The sequence below is a fragment of the Pinus tabuliformis genome, chromosome 1_2 (genome assembly GCF_031772625.1).
Source record: "Pinus tabuliformis cultivar Carrire ecotype Pingquan chromosome 1_2, CPIR1, whole genome shotgun sequence".
In the NCBI taxonomy this organism is placed as follows: Eukaryota; Viridiplantae; Streptophyta; class Pinopsida; order Pinales; family Pinaceae; genus Pinus; species Pinus tabuliformis.
Window position 1 is genome coordinate 646,240,535 of NC_142298.1, and position 19,199 is coordinate 646,259,733.

General features: G+C 32.6%; 1 pseudogene; it reads right to left on the reverse strand.

The window, feature by feature from the left end:
• Positions 1–1,250: 1,250 nt before the first annotated feature.
• LOC149207343 (UDP-glycosyltransferase 89B2 pseudogene) lies at positions 1,251–3,571 on the reverse strand (annotated as a pseudogene).
• Between the last annotated feature and the right edge of the window lie 15,628 nt (positions 3,572–19,199).

Here is a 19,199-nt window from a genome sequence, read left to right on the forward strand (position 1 = left end):
ATCATCTTTCTTTTACCTAGATTGTGCCTATCCAAAATGATTTTAACCCATACATTATTTTGTTTACCTATTTTCTAATAAAATTATTCATGACACAGACTACATTTTTTTGTAAAAACAAAGTTATTTGTCATCCTCCCTTGAGAGAGTAACATTTTTTTGTAAAAACAAAGTTATTTGTCATCCTCCCTTAAAAGAGTAACTTCTTGAACAAGATCAACTAAATTCAAAATACAACATTTCTGTCTTATAAAAAAAAATCATTTTTAGCCATTTATAAGAAAATCAGTCAAATATCTCCTCCATAAAATTTGAACCAATTAAATATCCTCCTTTATAAAATTTGATCATAAATCATTTATAAAAAACCAACAAAAATATAATATATATAAAATTTAATAATACATCTCATCCCTTAAAAATAAGCACAAACATATTCTCTGTAAAAATATAATAATAATCAACTGTCATTTATTGAAAATCAACTCAAACATATTTTCTGTAAAAATATAATTAATCAACTGTCATTTATTGAAAATCAACTCAAACATATTTTCTGTAAAAATATAATTAATCAACTGTCATTTATTGAAAATCAACTCAAACATATTTTCTGTAAAAATATAATTAATCAGTTCAAACATATTTTCTATAAAATTTCACCATAATTTCATCCACAAAACTTGTATTCTTACCAAGTTAATTTTATTTGGAAAAAAATGTAAATTGTTTAGACTTTTATATAATCTCATCCATTAGAAATCAAGATGGTTCCCATTGGGCATCACCCTTATTTTTATAATAATAAAAAAAATCATGGATTTTTAATTTCGTTTGGTATATTTGTAATTGTCTTGAGAAAAACTTAGCAGTGGTGTATGCTGTAATAGAAAAAAAATCATGGATTCTAATTTCATTTGGTATATTTGAAATGGTCTTGAGAAACACTTAGTAGTGGTGTATATTTGTAATTGTCTTGAGAAACATTCAGTAGTGGTGTATGTTAAAGGTTTTTTTTAAAAAACACTAAACAATAATATTTAATAACAGTTCATTAAAAACATAAAAAAATATTTAATTTAATTAATTAATTTATATTTTTTTAATATATATATATAAGTAATTAAAATTTCTATAAAATTAAATATAAATATAATTTTAATAAAAATATAAAAATATTATTTATAAAAATATAAGTAATATTATTAAAAATTAACATAAATACATTTTAATAAATACCAAGATAGAAATTTGGCTATTTCTTCAAACTTGAAGAATCCTGAGTGATTTAATCCTCCTCATCAAATGCTTAGTAGATCAAAATATTCTCACTACAGAACTTCTTATATCACTTGCATCTCTTACCCTGAAAAAAAACAGCAGCGATGGTTTATATGGAGGGTTTGGGTTATATGGCCGTTAGCGCACTGTAAGCACATCAAAATAGCTGATCACAGTAATATAATCACAATTAATGAAAGATGAGTAGCAATCTTGAATCCTATAAACTTTCAGAATGAAGAGTTTGTGCCGCAGATCAGACTGGAACGCGCTACAGGTATAGCCCGGGGCATATATGAACTTTCAGAATGAAGAGTTTGTGGCGCAGATCAGACTGGATCGCTACAGGTATAGCCCGGGGCACAAAAATATATATATATATATATATATATAAACTTTCAGAATGAAGAGTTTGTGGCGCAGATCAGACTCGATCGCTACAGGTATAGCCCGGGGCACAAAAATATATATATATATATAAACTTTCAGAATGAAGAGTTTGTGGCGCAGATCAGACTCGATCGCGCTACAGGTATAGCCCGGTGCATATATATTAACAATCTGTGTTTGTTCCCAAGAAAAATGAAAAAAAAGACTTGGAGTAACAGGCGTTCCAGATAGGAACTCACAAGCCAAATACCAGCCAGCCACTAGTATTCTCTTGACTCCATGAAAAGTACATCAGCAAAAGACATCATAGCTTGAAATTGAGTTTTCTACCTTGGTATCCAGAGATTAACTAGGCTGCAGGATCAGCTTCTTGATCTCACTCACAAGGGCTTCGATGTTCCTGTAGGAGGTTCCCCCTTCTTGCACTGCTGTTCTCGCCGCCTTGCTCAGCTCCTCTGCTCTTTTCATTTCTTCTCCTTCTCTTCCCAGCAGCCGCTTAATTGCAATTCTCAGGTCATCTCTGTTGGGCACCGTGGTGGCACCTTCACAAAACCTTACTCCAATCTTAAGAGATTCAACCAATAACCTAGCATTATAGTATTGATCTGCGGCCAGGGGCCATGTTATCAATGGCACTCCCATTGTGATGCTCTCCAGGGTAGAGTTCCACCCACAGTGGGTAAGAAAACCCCCAACAGAAGGGTGTGAAAGGATCAAGAGCTGAGGTGCCCAACCTCTAATTATCAGACCTCTTCCCTCCATTCTCTCTTCAAAACCTTGGGGAAGCACACCATATTCATCAGCAGGCAGACCACTAGGCAGATCTCTCATGACCCATATGAAACACTCTTCGGTTGCCTCCAGCCCTGCTGCCATCTCCTCGATTTGTTTATTTGAAAGGCAGGCCTGGCTACCAAAGCAAATATATATAACAGACTTTTCTCCCCTAGAGTCCAGCCATTGCTGCAATAGCGAATCATTGATTGAAGAGGGTTTGCCTCTTTCAATCATCGTTCTTCTCAGCTTCGGATCGAACATAGCAGGAGGAAACAGAGGACCCACAGACCAAACAGGGCTGCCAGAAACTCTGTGCAGCTGGTCCATATAAACAGCTTCTAGATCATAGAATGTGTTGATGATATTACCCCAGCTTTTCACATTCAAATTCATGCTATATCTGATGAATTCAGATACAGGGTCGGATTTCTTGTACAGTAGTCCAAGGGAAGAGATTTGGTGCTTAGCAAAACTAACAGGATGAGGGGCTTCCAGAAAATGGACTGCATCATCATCAGACTCCAGTATTCCAGGCATGTATTTCCACAGAGAATAGTGGAGAATAGCATCAAATGCACCACAGGGATGGAATACTATTCTGGGTATCCCGAGCTTGGTAGCGGTATCGTAAGTCCATCCGAGGAAGAAATCACTGATCATGCAAACAGGAGGGCCGAACCCATAATCCGAGTCCTTCTGCCGTTGGAACCAGTCTTCTATTGGATGAGCAAGCTCCTGGAACGAAGCCATCAAGAGTAAGACCAGATGTAAAGGAATCTGAGCCAGGTTTTCACATCCAGGAGGGAGTCCTTTAGTGGGAAGGAGTGGAATGACAAGGGGTTGAATAGAAAGACCCTCTGTAGAGGCTTTGTGCAAAAGAGGATCCAACAGCGGTTGGTTCGGAGGAGTTGTGAGGACTGTTAGGGAGAGGCCATGACAAGCGAGGGTATGGGTGAGGTCGAGCAGAGGAATCATATGGCCCTGTGCTGGGAATGGAAAGACCAGAACGTGAGGCCTCCTCTCTGCGTTTGCTGCCATTACAGTCCACTCCGGTTTCAAGATTTGAATTACCAGTGGGGGTTTCAAAGAAGTATTTGAATACACAGGGACAGGTGGATGTCACCCAACTTAATGGAGTTGCTTTTAAAGAGATTTTTTGGAAGCTTTTCCGGTTGGTTTTTCTGGTCAAAATCCGGCAGCAATTTATTGAAATTGCAAGTTTGATCGCTAATTTCTGCACAATCAAAGCATCGTAGGGGTTTTCCAGGGTGCTGAATCCAAATATGTAGTTAAAAACCCATTTTCAAATTATACAAATCAAGATTTAACCTCAATTGTTTCCGCGGGATTCCGTCACCGGAATCTCCAAAAAATTGCACTAAAGACAACTCCCAACTTAATTATAAAATTGTTAGGTTGTCTAAATACTTGGCGCCTACCTGCTACCATGTTTGGACTAATTTTTCCTAAATGTCTCTACTAAACGACGCAACAAAATACCCTGGACTGCACGGATTTTGCCGTCCCATAAATTTTTTTCAAAAAATCAGGTAGTTGGTGTGTTTGAATCGATTTTTCTGTGGGCGGAATTTCTGGGTTATTTTGTGGGTTTTTTAGACTACGTGAAACTAAAAGGATTTGTCTACCGAGGCAACAAATAGCCCCGATGGCAGTGTTTTGCTAAAAAATTCAAAAAAACAGGTAGTTGTAGTGTTTGAATGGACCTTTTTACGGTGGAAATGGATTCAGCACCATCAAAAACTCTTTGGGCACCCCAAACCCTGAAGTTTGAGAGTTGTAACCAAGATTTTGAAAACAATTTCATAATCTTGCCTGAATTTCTGGGTTATTTTGGGGGTTTTTTAGACTAGGCAAAACTAAAAGGACTTATTAAGGAATTTAGACTTCTGTGATCCATAACATTGTTTAGAAAATCTTCGGCAAAATCACATAACCAATCTTTTGTCGACGCGTTTCGAACCAACAAGTGTGGTTCATCGTCAGGACAAGTTGAAGAACCAATCCGGCTCAGCTTGTTTAAATAGAGTGTGCAGAGACTCCAACGGCTATATTGCCAACGGGTAATTTAGACCTCATAGTCCTAGTCAAACCTCTAATATTCTAGATATATCATTAAATTATATCTAGTATAATGATTCGTATTTATTAAATAATCTCTATATCAATAATCTCTATATCTTATTATTCCAATATTATTTAAAAACAAATATTATTAAATTACCAATTAGTTACATTAGGTAATTGTATATTACTTAATGATAATTAATTAAATCGAATGGTCTCTTGGTAAACTAAATATATCATTTTCTATTTATTATTTAAATATAATGGCCCATTCGAAATTAATAAGTTATATATAATAATTAATCTTAAATAATCTATATTTACTTAATAATTCCACCATTATTAAGACATAAACAAATAGTATTTAGTAAATAACATAGTTAAGTACAAGATTATTAATAATTGTCTATCTATAAAAAGAAACTATCATAAATTTATTAATAATATTTTCTTATTTATCATTTAAGTCTAATGGTAAAATTATATCTTATCTCACAATTTTATAATAAATATAATAAATAATATTCGTTAATTAATCACTATTTATTCGATACAAATTATTAACTATGTAATTAGGAAATATATTATTCCTTATAAGGTTTAAAAAGGGTTTTTTACTAATCAAATATATAAGAAATTAATTAAAGGGAATTCCAATACTAAATGTATAGTAGAAATAAATATAAATGTATAAATAATGAAATTATGGAAACAAAAATCTAATCTAATTATAATATACCCAAATTAACCTGTTAATAATACAAAAACCCATAATAATAGGACTAAACCGCACTAATACTATAGGATGCAGGGATTGACGGGGAGAAACCCGGGAAAAAGGGGACTAACTGCCTACAACAAATCTTAAGAAGAGGAAAGACGGAAACCCTAAGACCTAACAAAAGGGGAATGAGGAGGCTAGGAAGACAAGGCTGGGACCCAGCAACTGCTAATCTTCCAGCCATCATCCCTATTAAGATTGTTCGGCCTTTTCTCAAACTCCAGGGCCTCTCTAAATTTGAGATGGTGCAACCGCGCAACTTTGGCAATGACTTGAGCCTCTTCTATACATACATGGTGCATAGAACTGCAGTTTTACCAACACAACAAAATAGAACTGCAGTTTTTTGCCAGAATCCGGTAAAAGAAAAAAAACAGGGAGTTGGAGTGTTTGAATCCATTTTTTTATGGTGAAAATGGATTCAGCACCATCAAAAATTCTTGGGGCACCCAAGCTGTAAACAAGAATCTTTCCGAATTTTTGGGTTATTTTGTGAGTTTTTTAGCCTACGTGAAACTAATTACCGACCCAACAAAATAGCTTGGACGTCAGTTTTTTGTCGGAATATGGTAAAGTAAGATTCAAAAAATCAAGTAGTTGGAGTGTTTGAATCGATTTTTTATGGTGGAAATGGAAAATCAAGTAGTTGGAGTGTTTGAATCGATTTTTTATGGTGGAAATGGATTCAGCACCATCAAAAACCCCGGGCATCCAAAATCTTGAAGTTTGACCGCTCTAACCAACATTTTGAAACATTTCTATGGGCATTTTCATAATCTTGCCGGAATTACTAGGCTATTTTGTGGGTATTTTAGACTACTCAAAACTAAAAGGACTTGTCTATCAATTCCCAGACAACAATTTTTTTGTAGTAATCCACTGAAAAAAATTCAAAAAATCAAGTAGTTAAAGTGTTTGAATCGATTTTTTGAAAGTGGAAATAAATTCAACACTATCAAAAACACATAAAGCACCCAAAATCTTGAAATTAGATGCTATAATCAAGATTTTGAAAAAAAATTACCAAATATTTTTATAATTTTTAATAATCTAAATACGTGTAGTACGTTCTGACAAATTTTAAAAGATTAACCTCTTACCGTGTTTGACCAACAACAAACAAAATGTGGAAAGGGTGGGAGCAGGGGTTAAATTTGATGGGTGACCTTACCCGTCAAGGAATTTTTTTATGACGTTTTTATTTTTAAACTGCCCATCATATGACTTTTAAAATTTATTTGTACAAGTTTCATCTAATTTCAAATTGTACAATAAAAGAACAATAGTTGTGAAATAATTTTCAAACCAAAAACATGAAATAAGAATCTCATCAACTAATTTATCTGGAAAGTTTTCCAAGTCGCTGTGATGTTGAAAATATGTTAGAAAACATATAAATAATTAGGAAAACTAAATATATTATCAAAGTGAAAAACTTGGAATTCTTAATTATAAACCCATATCTCTACCATAATCATTCATGAGGATTTGGAAAACCCAAACAATATATTGGGGTTTTGAAAACCCAAATACTAACCTGACAATAACTAAATATAAGATTCTGTTATATCCTATAATTACTTAAGATAGAGACATTGATCAAAATTAAAATTAAAATTATGCCCACACATGAAGAAAAATGTCTTGAAGACCCATGAAAACCTACTCTAAGAATGAGAGAGGGATAACTTGAGTATAATTGGTTATTTGGTCAAACCATCTTTGACCATTGCAAGCCTGGTATTATGTCGAAAAGGGTTTCTTCGACGATAAAAGCCCTCAATAGAAACCCTATATCAAAAATGCAAAAGAAAACCCTCACATTATTATTATTGGAAAACCTTGATAGAATGTTACAGGGAGATAATTATTTTAACTAAAATTCTAATGTATCAATTCTGGACATGCGTACTTGCGGTGAGAAAGGTATGAGAGGGAGCAGATGCACTCTAAATTTCTTTAAAGAATTAAACCTTAAGCAATTGTTGCCTCGGCAAGATATTTTTGACAGAACCCGTAAAAGAATATAATGAATAAGGGATTCTATTGTAGATATTCCTTCAAGGATATGTAAAACCCAAAGAATGTAGGCAAACTTCTATTCCTTCAATCAAATGATAAGTCAAATGTGAAACTAAAAACGCCTCAACAGAAATAGTTAACAGAGAAACCATGAATTACTTGAAGCCTGCGGCTTGAAAGGTTACGGATGATAAAGTTCGAGTAGACTTGACGTGGGTACATACAATGCTTTCGTAGTACCAAAAAGAAAATTATATGCAACTTAAACAATTATTTATGTAATGGATACATTGTGATGGGGCAACGATGGTTCAAGTCTCATTTTCTTTCAAAATATATATAAAGAAAAATTATAAAAAAAAATTAAAACTTTTAATTTTTATACATGCCCGTCAATATGACGGTTTTGAAAATGAATGGCAAGTTCCGCATGACGTGGAGGTTCAAAAATAAAACGTATTTTACGGGTAAGCATTATTGGTGAAGTACGAATATATATTTGGTGAAAAGTGAACCACACCATATTAAGGATAAGAGCATATTCATTAAGAATATATTCATTAGGTATATTGTCAATTATTGATGGTGTCTAAGTTTCCTTTATTTGTCAAATAGCATATTATTTGTTATTTAATTTATTTGATGAAGAAGATAGTGTGCGGTGAATATCATCATTACTTTTTAATTAAATGAATAATTATGGTATTAAAGCTGCAAAAAATGAAATATATATATATATTTTTTCTAATAATTAATTTTTTATTAATGTATGAAAATAATTTTTCATATCGTAATTTAATCTATTGATACTGTATATTTCAATATAATAATTTATGCATGAATACTTATTTGTTATAGTGTAGATTACTTTTTTATCTATAATAGAGTTTATAGTTTTTGGGTAAATTTGTTAAACTTGTGAATGTGGGATAAATTGTTTTACATAAAAAGTGCACATTTAGATATGGTAAAGTCATGAAGTGACTTTATTGCATTGTAAGTTTAGTGTCCTAACACGTCACACTCATAATATTAAAAGAAAAATATGCTAACTAGAGAAAACACATTAATTGAAAACTAGAACATGAAAACTAAACATTATTTACAAGTTTTTTCTTTGAAAATAGTCAAATAGTTACTATGGGAGTAAGTAGAGTTCCATCAAGCTACTTCATAATTCTCATAAAGGTATATCCCAAACCTAAGTTTCCAAATTTCATCCCCTCCCCAAATTCTTAAATTACAAACATTCTAAACAAGTTGACTAGGCAACAATCCATATGTATGTCTCATAAATTTATTGTAGGGCAATAATGCGCATGCAAGTCTCAAAATTCCTAATTCCTAACTAAAGATATTCCTAGGTGTCCACAATTTCCTAAATTATTTGGGAAACCATCCATATTGAATTGTATCTACATTATATAATCTAAAAATATTTTTATGATTTCAAATGATTTCATTTCAAGGCATATTATCTTTTAATAAGAATAATAATTATAGATAAATTCAATTTCATTTGAATATGACTTGCATTTAGGGAGACTTAGATTTCATAGTCTAGTCAAGCTAATTTTATTTAATGAATTTGATGGCATGTCAAGATGATAAATCTAGGTAAGTGGGGGAGATTATTTTATGATTATATTTTTACCTTCCTAGGATCCTTCTTGGGGGAGGCTACGAAGGTAATGGACAATGGGATTAAGAGGAGATTTTGGAAAGGTAAATGGGTTGGGTGATTTGGGGAATTTTTTGGTTGGAAAGAGATGAGAACCATTTGAAGCATTGAAAATTGGGGAAACCCATACCTAGATTTATAAGGGTTGTGATACACTAATTGTTGAGTTATATAGACACTAGTAGCTTTGGGAATACAACGTTAGAAAACCCCAATATTTCATAGAGTGAAGGAGTTGAAGAGGACATTCTTAGCTATCTCAGGGATTAAATATCTAGTTGGGCAACAAGCTAAAGATATAAGGAAACATACTACAATAAAAGTAAGTTGCTAAATTAAACATGGTTGTAGGTATTTTCCTACTTCTTAACTAATCACATTGATTGATTAATTGTTATTTCCATGAAAATATTGGAATCATAAATTGTGTTATTTGATTATAGATGTAACTGTTACAAGTGTTAAATACATTATTATTTTATTAGTGGACAGGAATGAGGAAATTCACATTATGCTATTAGTGGACAAGAAATAGTAAATTTTAAGTTTTGCATATGTGTGTGTGTGTAAGTTGTGTATCCAAAGTTTTCCACATACATAACTTGTGCATGTGCTAATAACTAAGAATTATCACATCTAATGCATAGTTCATGTGTGCTTTTCATCAAATCATCCAAGAAAATAATCCTTAAACATGACATCCAAGAATCTTACTAACCAAGTCAAATATTACAATATGAATTAAATGTTACACCAAAATAATCATAGATGAATTAATCAATCATCTAATAAACGAAAGGGTAAGATTGCATTTTTAAATCCTAATATCATTCTCAACTACTTTGAATCACCTTTTCTCCTTATATACTTCCATTATCCACACTGTGTTATTTCCTATGTTAGACAATCTTTGGGAATCAAATACATTGATTTAACTCTCGATAGAACCCTTAAGTTGAAATATCAACTACCTTGACCAAACTTTCCAAGTACGCAGCTCATAGTTTCCATTACATGTCTAGGGGAGTGTGACTTAAGAAAATCCCCTACAACTCTAGGTTTAAAGGATAAATGGTGGAAAATACCCCCAACCTACTAATAGAACTAAGGTCAACACATTATTGTTGTCCATATTGTGCCATTGTTGTTGCTTTCAGAGCTTTGTCATTGAATAGCTAGTTTCAACAACTATATTTCCTATAAAACTTTCACTTTCCCAAATATCATAGCAATGTATTGAACCAAGAATAAAATATGAAATATCGCTTCTTAGCATGACATTTCTTTTTCGATGTGAATGACGTCTACATCACTTAGTCCATTCAACTAGTACTATAGTTTAACAAAACAAAAAATCATGCATAAACATATAATTATATATATATATGTAATTGGTATGTTACGAACCAACAAACAATATAAATCAACTAATTTATTTTATCATGTACATGATATTTTGATTTAATACAACATATAATCTAAAACTATATTCGAGTGATAACATGGAGCTGAGTTACACTTTTTGGCAAGGGAGGGTGCATTTAGGTGAAAAAAAGAGAGTTTGGTCGAGCATTTTAATAGCTCGATCGAACCCCTTGAGTGATAAAAAAATTTCTTAATCGGGGATTTAAAACTAACCTTCGATTGAGCTCTAATGCTAGATCGAGCTCCTGCTTTCTATTACTATGCACGACTGTGGTCTATGCACATCATTTTTGCATAGACCACGGATAAACAAGAGTTCAACCGAGGTATTGGAGCTCAATCGAGTGGTTGGAGGATGAAGCAACCCAACCAACGTCGCCAACATCCTAGAGCCTCAAGCAAAGGTAGGTTTCCTATCCTTTTTGTATTTTTATTTTAAATTTTCTTGCAAAATTAAACATATTATTTTGAATAAAAAACTTACCATACAAAAACCATGAAAACCACAAAAAACCACCAAAAAAACCCTTCAAAACAACAAAAAACAACTTAGAAAATCACAAAACCAACCTAAAAAACCACAAAAAAACAACCTAGACAACTCTTTGAAACCACCATAAGAACTATAATTTAGGTTTTATTTTTTTTCTTACTTGCAATGGAAGCATGTTTTGTTTATTATGAATATTTTCTAATTTTGAATGGTAAAAACGTTATTTTCTAATTATTTTAGGTTTTAAAGTTTTTCTTTAGGAATTTTGTGAAATAAAATTTCAATAAAAAAAAAAATAGTTATTTAAAATGCATTTTAAATTTCTAACAAATTTGACCCAAAATATATCCCAAAAAAATCCAAAATAGAAAACAACAAAACTATAACAAATAAATTAATTTATTATGAACTTGAGATTGGCATCATAAACATGGTTGCTCATGGTGAACCTCTATTTATCAATTAGTAAATTTTATTTTATTTTATTATTTTAAATTTAAATTAATTTATATTTGAATTTTTTTTAATAATAAATATAATACACTTGGTTTTAAAACAATAACTACTTAAAAATAAAATATTAATCTTTAAAATTAAAAATCTAAAAAATATCCTTTTGTTATTTAATTAAATTATATATATATATCTATATATATAACAAAACATTTAAAAGTTATATATAATATTTAACTATATATAATTATAACATAACATAATTATATTTAACTATAACATGGTATAGCTATATATTATAGTTCTATATATATAACATAACATAAAGTTATTTAACATTATATATATATATATATATATATATATATATATATATATATATATATATATATTTCATAACATAACCATAACTCTCTCTCTCTCTCTCTCTCTCTCTCTCTCTCTCTCTCTCTATATATATATATATATATATAACATAACATAGCATAACTTAAAGTCTATTGGATTATTTGGTTGACACGAAATTTTATTAGTTTTGCAAATTAGTTTATTTCAAATTTTTACATATTTATGCTCTATGAATAAAATGCATTATTTAGAAATAGGAAAAAGTGTGAAGGTAGATTTGATCACTTCTTTCGATTGTGTTTACATGGAACTCAATACTTTGGTTGACAAATTATCAAAAAATAGACTTTAAAGTTTATGACTTCAAACTAGATTATTCTACTTGAGTTTAGAAATGGTTTTCTTGTCAACATTCTTTCTACGTTAACATTTCTTTCTTGGATTAGTTTATATGTATTTTACATGTAATAGTTTTGTATTATATGTAATAGTTTAGTCAACATCTTTTTCATGGATTAGTTTATATGTATTATATATATTATATGTAATATGCATAGGCATCTCCTATACGTGCCCCAACCACAAGTCATCAAAGTGTGAGGAGATTTATTTTACATGGTCGAGCTCGTGATAGATCACATCGCCCACCTAAAGTGCATGTTCCACTCATATGCAGTGTTTATGTCTCTACTAATGATCATGCTACCTCCAGTGGACCTTCTTCACCTATTTCAGGTACACCTCCTGCATTTTTAAATCCTCTTTAAACTTTATGTGTTTATGTCTCAAAATTGTCTTTAATTTTTAAATCTTCTTCAATTGATGTGTTTGAATTTAATGTATATGTTATGATTCTTCTTGTTTGTTAAATATTATGTTAAATTATGTTTATGATTTGCAGACCCTTAACAGGGCGAAGCTAAGGATCACAGTGCAACATCGATCCCATTGTGATATGACGCTACAACTCATATCACATTGGAGGATGTTACGTCCCAACATACGTGGATCACACGAGAGTTGTGTAACATCCCTGTTAGTACACCTACTGTTCGTACTTTTTCTTCGATGTTAGAAAGCATCAATAGGTTTATTGAGACATACCAGGGGTCGGGCCCATAAAGTTGCCTCCTACAATCCATATAGAGTATTAGGAGGCGTGAGCTTAGAGGCCCACATACTTGGGAGTGGTGAAAGAGACCACCAAGAACATTGATGTTCATGGGGAGTTGTTCGACGTCATCCCTCCCGGTTGCCCTACTAGACATAAAGGTTCGATTCCACTCAGTTATTTTAAGAATGTTGATGCAACCCCTTTTGTGTATGATCGATTCATTGAAGCTTGGGGCTAGTTTCCCAACCATGACTAGGTCGCCCTTTCATTTTCAAATCATATATAGGTATAGTTCGTGTTACATATGAGGTTGAATTACACTGATACTAGAACTCATTATTACGGAGTCATCTTAGGATGTACATATGATCGCGAGGGAGATCGTAGGGACACTGGGAATGTACCACTAGTGTGGTATTATTGACAAAGCTAGAGGAGTCATCACAGCTTGGTGTTGAGACCAGGGACACCATTGCAGATAACATGTAGACGTCATTGGTCAGGGCACATCTTTAACTGCATGGCGAGATTAGCAGACCACCACCATTGCCTCATGACCCGTCGAATCCTTTATATCATGATTCATTTCTCACAAGTTTACCCATTGAATATATTTTTTCATATGCATGTATGTATCGTGATGCGATCTGTGACACTTGGACGGTGCATGCCCCGCGTGACACAGAGCAGGTACATATATATATATGAAACATTTGACTCTTATTGTCAAATTATGCATAATTCTTTATATTAATTTCTAGTTCGTATTAGATTTCATTTATATTAATAAGTTCATGATAACATCTAGACGCAACCCAACTACATGGATGAGCTTATGAGGTCATCCGAGGGGGTAGTTAATCAACCAATCCATCCTCCACCAAAGAATGTTTCCATGGATTATCCTCCACCTCCACCTCATAACACTCATGTGGAGGAGATTCACTATGTACAATCACATAGACCAACAGTTGAGGTAAGAAAAAGTATTCCTAAGATTTCAACATTTTCTCTTTTAAAGTTACACATATGCTAATTAATTCGTAGATGCCATTATGTACATAGGCCCATATGCAGAGTCCTGTCGATGTGGACACATGAGTGGGATGTTGTGTATAGAGGCATTAATTATGTGGAGCCATCAATGCAGGCCCCAATCATTGAGCCACATGCAGGGGAGCACCAAACGCATATTCATCATTCCCCCATCCTATCTGACTTGCATATGGAGTCGAGTGAGGTTATTAGATTCGTATATGTAATTAAGAATGTGGTTCAAAGTCATTTATTTCCATATTTTTTATTTTGTACAAATAATGATCTAATTAGTTTGAATTTGAATGTGTTATATTGCACTACCAGCTCATGGACACTTACTTTACATATCGAAATTCACATAGGAGTTTTGGCGGTACTTAGAGTGGATAATTTGTATATTTTTAGACCCATTTCATAGGGCACATTCACATGTGATGCAGACTTTGTATATTTTCATACATGGACAATTTATGGATGTACATGAACATTATTTCAGTTTATGGATGCTTATTATTTCAGTTTATGGATTTTCATGTGATACTTATGTTTTGTATATATTTTCATATGGATAGTTTATTGATACATCATTATTTCAGTTTATGGATTTGTATTAATCTTGTTTATGGATGTTCATTAATTTTTTGAAGTTTATGGATCTGTTAAAATTATTTTTCTAGTTTTAAAAAATTTCTATATACTATAATTTTTATTAAAAAAATATAACAATTTTTATTTCTAGTTTCATAGACAAAAAAAAAGGTACAATACTAAGTTATGATGCAATTCACTTTGATACTTAAAATGAACTAAAATATATGATGGTTGAATTAAAAAACACAAATATGATTGAAATAAGTTTTAAATTCAATTTTAAAAGATGTCTGGTAAACAACAAATAAGTTTTATTCAAATTTATTTATTTTGAGGTCATCGACAAGAGCTTAGTCATAATATGATATAAGTACAATCTTACTATGATGCAAATCACTTTGACACTTAAAATGAACTAATATATATCATGTATCAAACTAATATTGAGCTTGGAAATAATTACAATCATGCTTCATATTGGCTTGTAGAAAGTGTTTTTTATTGCAATCAACATGTATGTTATTACAATTCAATTTTAAAAATAAATTATTTGAATTCTAAATTCATCCATATTATAATAAAAAAATTATATATGAAAATTTTTGTGACTCACCCATATACCATTGCATGGTCAACCTTTTCAAGTATTTCAATCAATTTCCTATCTCAAGGTTCAATTAGAAAACACAAATAGGATTGAAATAAGTTTTATTCAATTTTAAAAGATGTCATGTAAACAACAAATAATTTTTATTCAATATTATTTCTTTTGATATTGTCTACAAGAGCTTAGTCATAACATGATATAAATCAATTTTATTGGAATTTAATATAGGTCAAAAAACAACATATGATAGCATTTCTATAATTTTATATAATGTTATCAACTTTCCTAAATTTACTTAGCTATCCAAGTATTTCAATAAATTCCTTACTATTGAAATAAGTTTTATTCAAATTTTAAAAACTCAAATATGATCTAAATAAGTTTTATTCAATTTTAAAAGATGCAGAGATGTAAAAGTTACAAATAATTTTTATTCAATTTTATTTCGTATAAGGTTATTTACAAGAGTTTAGTCATCATGCATGTTGTCAATATTTTTTTGTGCTTACACTGAAATCAATGCACAATGTTAATCTAATTACCTTGAAATTAATGTACAACATACATCTAGTTGCATCAAATCATAAATCAACATCTTCACTAAAATCAATGCATCTAATGCAAGCAATCAAATAGAATGAGAAATCAACATCTACACTAAAATAAATGCATCTAGCGTAAACAATCAAGTAGTATTAGAAATCGACATCTACATTAAAATCAATGCATCTATGCAAGAAATCAAATAGGATTAGAAATAAAAATCTATGTTGAAATCAATGCATCTAGTGCTAGCAATCAAATAGTATTAAGAATCAACATCTACACTGAAATCAATGCATCTAATGCAAGCTCAATCAATTAAGATTAGAAATTAACATCTTTAATGAAATCAATGCATCTAATGCAAGAAATGAAATAGATTTAGAAATCAACATATACACATAAATCAATGCATCTAGTGTGTTATCACAAAACCAGTACTAGGGGCTGCAACCAAGCAAGATTTCATGTAACTGTTTCAGACCAGACTTTAGACTAGGAATTAGCCTTCCTAATCAGAGAGGGCTCTCTCACAGGCTTTTGATAGAGAATTAATCACAACAACAGAGGGCTAACTCTTCACACACTTATGAAAATATAGCTGGTTGGACACATATGAAATAAGTCTTCATTGGGCTATGGAGTCTCTCACATTTAATAGACAAAATCACAGTCATCTCATGGAAGTCAAGGCTCTCTGCATCAGATGTTCAAACATATTTTACCTAAACCAAAGCTTGCTAAACATACAGGAAGTCAGAGCATTAAAAATGAATTCTGAGTGATGTTCAGACATGCTTCACCAAAACCCACAGCTTGCCAAACACACAGGAAGTCAGAGCATATAATATGAATTCTGAGTGATTGTGCTATAACAAGGCTGTAAACAGAACATTAAGAAACTAAACCACTATCACACTTGAACAACATAATCCATAGAGAATCTTGAGAAGAAACAACCTGTTTTATCATTACTGTAACAGTCTTTACATAGGCTCAAAAAACTCTGTTTTTGTATATAGTATCCAACCCTTTTTACATCCTACATTGATCCATATATAGGCAAGCAAACTAAACCACCTCGAGCTTCCTCCTCCAGCATGAGGGGAGCCTCGAAGGTGGCTATTAACTATTCCTACATGCTACTAACTAATGCATTAATTACAAACATGCTGGGCTGTAATTACATACAATCCTAATCAAACTAAAACATTAATTCTTTTCTCCTCGCAGGCTTGATGCTTTCTTGAATGCTGTGACAACTGTCCTCCTTTAGTTAAGTTGAGATGGTTGAGCATACAGATGCGATGAATGCTGACTTGGGATGCTTGAAAGCGCTGATGGCTCATTTAATGACCAGAAGGTGTGCTCCTATTTATCGGTTTCTGTCTCCCAACATTCTCCTAAAATATAGCAGCCTGCTCCCAAATCTTTTAATAACCCCAAGTATGGAATGATGCCAGGTTTCTGATGTGCTGTAGGTGGTATTTGATAGACAGCTGTTCCTCTTCCTCAACTCCCGCTCACCGTGTCAAACTAGCTGCTCACAGTATCACACTAGCTGCCCTGCGCTTTAAATCATCACCTACAGCAGTTTCGTAGCGCGCTACGAAACTGCTGTGTGATTTAAAAACACAGTCCTCCTCACTGGTTTTCTGCTAACACTGTGCTATATTTATTAATGATCTCCTCATTCCAACAAATGAACAACAATTTACAAATAATCCTGTTTAGCTGCCAGGCTTCAATGTCAATAGCTTTTCCTAAAAACAAACTCAAACAGCATGCCCGGATTCCTCTGTTTTTTAGAGATACTTTGGCTGGAACATAGTTTACTAGTTTAGCATTTAGTCCCAGCTCTCTTTCCTCAGTCTTCCAACTCGATCTGAAACACCTACAAACAAATCATCAAAGTTTGCCAAAGAGAATGATGATGAAACATTTGTAAATTCATTGTCTGCTATGTCTAGCTCCTGAAAGAGGAACAATAGAGAATCCTTCTAGAAATATAGTTTTTCTTGGACAAACTTATATTCTGCTTCTTGAGATTTTTTTTTTAGACCATGAAGAACTTGGTTAATTTTATTCTCAAATTTCAGCGCTGTGATATGAACCAGTGACTTAAATAAACCCGAGGATCCATTTATTTCTTCTGGAAGCAACCTCAATCTGCTCTGGAATATATCACGAACAAATGAACTTCCTTTCTGAGAAGTCACATCAGGTGGAGTATTTGCTGTTTGGGAAAAGATCATAAGGTTGGGTACGAGTTTCAAATGAATCGCCAAATGGAGATTCACTTGTTTCATTGTCTTAATCTCTATGGTTTGCAAGAGATACAAGGTCAATATTTAGAGGCTCCACCTGATAGTTAACCCTTTGAATAGTATTGTCTTCATCCTAATAACAAGAATTAGATCTCTGTATTCTCCATCTTTATATTGTGAATCATCATCTGCTTGCCCATCCAACATCCTTCAGATATAGGAAACAGGTTCATCATTTTCTTCATAAACATCATCACTGGCGACTTCTGAGAGCATTTCTTCAAAACATTCATCCCATGTCTCCTCCTGACCTTTAGACTTCCCAATGTTGGCGCATGCATCAACAGCTGCAAGAGCCTCCAGCTTGCAAACATTCTCGAAATATATTCATCTGATCCAGCTTCCTTGAATTGAATTCATTTAATATTTGGCAAAAGATAAAAGGCATTTTTAAAAAAATTACAGTGTTTCTCACTGAAAAGCCTGATACAATCATCAGATGCTTCACTGTCAATAAAACCGTTCTTTGACCAGTGAACTGAGAATGTTGTTCGGTCATGATATCCAGAAATGAAGAGAAGATGTTTCCAGGGCCCATTATTTCCATTTCTCTCTGCTGGGTTTATGCTTGTATCTCAAACCATCAATGTTAAATCATCGCTGCAAGAGACCATTCTGTCTCTGGAAAAGTCAAAAGAAACCGCCCACAGTGTTGATGTATGGCCGCTGACAGAATTTCCCAATGTTTGCAGGCATGCTTAGTCACCACCGTCTCTATCGTTTGCCCAAAACTTAATACATCTCACGGTGGAACGGAAATTCTCAATTTTGGGTACCAACTGAAGTATCCGTGCGATAACTCAAGGGAACATTTGCATTCTTCACATATTGAACCTCTGAAACTTCTTGTGTGTCCTTAAAACAATGAAATGTATAACCTGGTCCAACACACAAAGTATTAACATCTGCTTCTGGTCCATGTACCCCTAACTGATAAGACTTCAGAATTGAATATTTTTGCATTACTGCTCGATTCCCATCAAGGCACCCGAATACTCTGCACTTGGTTGCGGCAATTTCATGACAATTTGGTTTCTTTATCGGCATATATACATCACAAACCTCTTTCTTTGTAAGAACATGTGAAGCTGTATGTATATGAGTCACATTTGGTAACTGTAATGGTATTGTTTATTTATTATGAGAAGCATATACATTTGAGGACGCCAAATGTTATCAGAGATTATTTATTAGATGCTCTGCACGTGCCTCTCTGATCTGCGCAACAAATTTACAATCTCCG